The sequence below is a fragment of the Mustela putorius genome, unplaced genomic scaffold (assembly GCF_011764305.1).
Source record: "Mustela putorius furo isolate JIRA1106 unplaced genomic scaffold, ASM1176430v1.1 tig00000145_pilon_pilon_pilon, whole genome shotgun sequence".
NCBI classification, from domain to species: Eukaryota; Metazoa; Chordata; class Mammalia; order Carnivora; family Mustelidae; genus Mustela; species Mustela putorius.
Window position 1 is genome coordinate 19,468,296 of NW_025421294.1, and position 4,728 is coordinate 19,473,023.

General features: G+C 49.6%; 1 pseudogene; it reads left to right on the forward strand.

Moving 5' to 3' along the window:
- Positions 1 to 2,752: 2,752 nt before the first annotated feature.
- LOC123390817 lies at positions 2,753 to 3,614 on the forward strand (annotated as a pseudogene).
- The last annotated feature ends 1,114 nt before the right edge of the window (positions 3,615 to 4,728 follow it).

Sequence of the window (4,728 nt, forward strand, 5' to 3'; positions counted from 1 at the left end):
AGAACATGGGATTTGGGGGTGGGTATACACACAACCAAAGGTGATACTTGGGTATATTTATCAAATGAGCGAAAGGGTTAAACAGGATCATTTACGCAGGGAACTGTAAGCAGATCAGACCCAAGTGAACATAAGGTTTATGTTAAGGAGCAAGAGCCCATTTGGCTATACGGGTAGGGAGGGGGTCCATCATGGAGGCCTCTGTATATTCTCCCAAGGTCCTGGGACTTTATCCTGTGGGTGACAGGAGCCATGAACAGGAGGCAGTATGGTCAGATTAGCATCAAGAGGGACCACCCTGGCAGTCAGGTGTCATGTGGAGTGATGGAGCACAGACCTCAAGGCAGGAGACAAGGGTACCAATCAGGATGCCTTTGGCTCCCTTAAGCACAAAGCCCTGAGTCTAACTGGCTGAATTTATCAAGAGACTTATTATCCAACATAGCTGCAAGCGCTGAAATGACAGGCAGCAGATGTGGTTGATTCAGTGGCTCAAAAATGTAACCACGGACCCAGTTTCCATCCTCTCTGCCCGCTACCACTCTCTGTAGCAGGCTCTGCCTGCAGACTGCCTTTCCTCATCTTTATGGGATGGCTGTAGCCATTCCCAGAGTGATGTGTGGACACGGTGAACATCACAGACAGAAGGGAGCTGCTCCTTCTTTGGTCTCTTTCTTAGCAAGGAAAACTCTTCCAGAAGATTCCCAGAAAACACTGCCTCACATCCCACTAGCCCAGATTGGATCACAAGCCCGTTTCAAAACCAATCACCATCAAGGGAACAAGATTACATGTTTGGCTCAGAATAAGAATTTATACACAGAGGGAATGAACTCTGATGAATCATCACTTAAAACACTTGGGAGCCTACAGGTCTGGGTAAAAGATGCTAGAAGCCTAAACTAAGATAATGGTGGCAAAGAATGAAGAGATGAGAACAGATTCAGGATTTATTTAGAAAGTTATGTTGGTACAATCTGGTGATGGACTGAAGGTGAAGAAAGAAGAAGGGTTTGGAAAGGACACCCTCCGTAATTCCAGCTTGGATGAATGGGGTCCAGAAGTGCCATTAACTGAGGTAAGGCACCCACAAGGAGAGCAGAGGAGGGTTTGGGGGAAACAGTGGTTTGGGGCATATTCAAGTGGAAGTGCCTGTAGGCTTCAGAATAAAGGTGCTGGGCCATGAGCGGAATACAGGACTCAAACTGTTATCCCGCACAGGTGGTCTATACTCAGCCATGGTTCTCAAACAGGCTTTCGTCTCTACAGACATTTTTGAACCAATATTTAATCACTGAGAGATTCCAAATAGGATTATGTATTTCTGGTTTCTCTGGAATATCTGGAAAAATCTGGCAATACTGGTCCTGAACTGCTGCTGCCTGTCAGCAGTCGGTGGAGGCCAGTAGCAGCCATACTCTTTTTTTTTTTTTTAATAAAGTCTTTTTTGTTTTTAAGATTTTATTTATTTATTTGACAGAGATCACAAGTAGGCAGAGAGGCAGGCAGAGAGAGAGAAGAAGAAGCAGGCTCCCCGTTGAGCAGAAAAGCCCGATGTGGGGCTTGATCCCAGGACCCCAGGATCATGACCTGAGTCGAAGGCAGAGGCTTTAACCCACTGAGCCACCCCGGCGCCCGGCAGCCATACTCTTTAGCTAGAGTAAGAGGTTCTCTGGCCCACCACACTCACCCACTATCTCTCTGCGTTTAGCTGCTTGGCCCTGAAGCCATCCATTTCCAGCCAACACCCTCCTCACCATCTTGGGAAAGAGCCTGAACTGCAGAAACACAGCTGGTAGTAAACGGTATTTAGATGGTGGTCAAACACCTCACTGTGAATGCAAACACCCAAAGAGAAAGTGGAATGAAGAAGATCAAGGAGGTCATCCTGGAGCCATCAGTGTTTTAGAAACAGAGGAAGAGAAATTCACACTGGAGAGAAAAACAAAGAAACTGGAGCAGAGCAAGTAAGCATGAAGGCTCAAGAGCTAAGAGAGGAGAGCTAAGTCAGAGGGAGGGCTCTCCTGTGCCACGTGCAATAGGACATCCAACGGAAAGAAGGCTCCCAAGGAGATGTGACATTGAGGAAGGAAGTCATGGGTGGCCCAGGAGCCTAGCTGTGTGGCATGGTGAGGGACGAGGCAGACAGCAGTAGGGTGGGTGGAAGATGAAAATGAGTGGATACAGTGTGCATTGGCTGCTTGGGTGAGAAAGGAGGAGTAAAGCTGGATGAAACTAGGGAGGCTATGGGGTCAAGGCATGGTCTCTCGGTAGGATCAGAGAAACTTGGATATTGTAAAGCTAAAAGGAAGCCAAGGATGAGGTGAAGGCTGTAGAAATCTAACAGAGGGATGAACAACAGAACCAAGTCCAAAAGAAGGTGGTGGGGCAGGGGGACAAAAAGGTGAGACGTGGGTAGCTAGCTGGATTCACTGCAAAGACAAGAGGCCTCCATGGCTAGAGGACTGGAGGTGATGATAAATCAGGAGGCAGATGGGTGTGTTCAATAATTTGAGAGCTGGTTCACCTGTACCACTCAGTTGCCGAGCTTCTGACTCTTGGTTTTGGCTCAGGTCATAATCAGCCACCCCACCCTCAGCCTGGAGTCTGCCTGAGATCCTTTCCCTCCTCCCTCCGCTCCACCGCCACCACCCAACCCCCGCATGCACATTCTCTCATGCTCAAATTAATTAATTAAATATTAACAACAACAACAAAAAGAAATTGGAGAGCTAAGTCCTAGCTGAGCCTGATGCTGGCAGGAGGTACAGGGGGTGCATGGCAGTTGGGGGTAACCATCGGTGCCTCGGCCTTCAGGGATGAACCTGCCCAGGGCCCCCAACCAGAACCCAAACCCAAGGAGGTGCTAGACCTGAGCCAACCACCACCCCAGCTATTCCTGGAAGTGCTGAGCCACATACCCAAACCCCCCGCCCGCCCCCCCTCACACTGTTGGGATGCTGTTGTCAGAGATGCGGGAGCTGGCATGCCCTGGTGGACAGCCAGGCCCTGTGGCTGCTCATCCTGGCCTAGGACTACGGCGCTCTGCCACTGCTGGACCATAGCTGCCTGTACCCCACCCCTCCACACCCCCACTGGGGTGGGGCCCTGCCTCCTGGGCCACTTCTGTGAGCAAGCGCAGATGGATCGATGCAACCTCACTTGTAATGCCTGCAGCCAAGAAAGCCTCTGGAAACGGATCGTGTAGCATGGTGGGGATGGCTGGGTGGTGGAGGTGAACAAGTCAACAGTACCCGGAGCTCCCTGCTTTGTGTCTTTCTTCAGCAGATGTGGTGAGAAACAGCTCTTAGACTTGGAGGAGCAGGGTGTATGGCCAGAACTGGTAGATGGTAACAACTGAGATTTGTCAACCAGAGGGTCCTGGCTAAATTCTCTGCTCGGCCTGATCCCATCCACCAGTGGAACAACAATGTCTGCTTTCTGGTCACTCACGTGTTCTCCAACATCAAGATGGGCCAGGCCAGGCGCTTTGAGTCTTTCAACAGTGTGGCCAGGACACTCAGGTCCAGCTTGGTCGCTATGGACCCCATGGGGTCAACTCCAGGGTGATGGTGCAAGCCTTAGTCAAGGGCTGTCCTTGCAAAACAACCTAACTGGGACCTTCCAGCACCTGGGATCCTTGGCCAGGACTTCTCATTAACCAAGGGCATGTCCTTCCCTGACATCCTGGGTACTCCAGAGTCCATTCCAGGGTTCTGCTGGGCACCGTCTTCAGCTTCTGGAAACTACAAGAAAGTTCTCCTATCAGATCTGCCTACTGCTGTTGAAGGCCAATTCTTCCCCTGTTGGGGGTGTAGAGAGGCAACATGTGAGCATGGAGGAATGCTGGTCCTGGAGAGAGCTTCTTGCCCTCCTCACTAGGCCCTCTGATTCAGCCCCAGTCCCCTCTGGCCTTGTCTCCTTGTATGCCTGCTTCAAGGGCTTTCTCAGTCCCTTTTGAGAAGGACTCTCACCTCTGAACTAGAATCTCATCCTTAGGGCTGAGATAATCCCAGCCACCTTGGGTGACAAACTTAACCTCCTAGAGCTTCAAGACTGGACCAGGTCTCGCAGCTGAAAGTCAACTTACTCAAAAAAAAATGTCTACAGATACTCAAGGACTCCTGTAATCACATGGTATAGAAAATTATTTTTTTATTTTGAAATTTTTCACAAACATTGGGAGAATGACGACACGTAATATATTTATTATTTTGCCAGAAAGAAAAGAAATTTGAGAACTACTAATTGTCCTGTCACAAGGGAGGCCTTAGTAACCCTTCAAGGTGCCAATCCTTTTCCATTTGGTATGAAGGATGGGATAGGATGGGAAGAGTAGAGAGGACTATCTCCCTGGCAGCAAAGGTAGAAGACAGAGCTCGTTTTCAAGCCCTGGGAAGCTGAGTTCCTACTGGCAGAGAGAAAAAGTCACACCCTGGATAATCATTCTTCTAGAGGAAGGCAGAGGCAGCAGCTCCAAGGAGAGAGGGGAAGGATCATAGCCACACATGCCTTGAGGGCTTGTGACATCCAGAGCCTCTGGGTCAACTCTGGTGTGCCACCGGGTTTGGATGAATGTTTGTCCCCTCCCTTATGCTTAACTCAAACAGAAGTGCCTGAGTAACCAAGAGGGCAGGAAAGATAACTCCACTCATGTCGGTGTGTCCACCAGTGACTGTAACATCAATCCCTCTGAAGCAAATGAGCACAAGGTGTTGGTCAGATGTT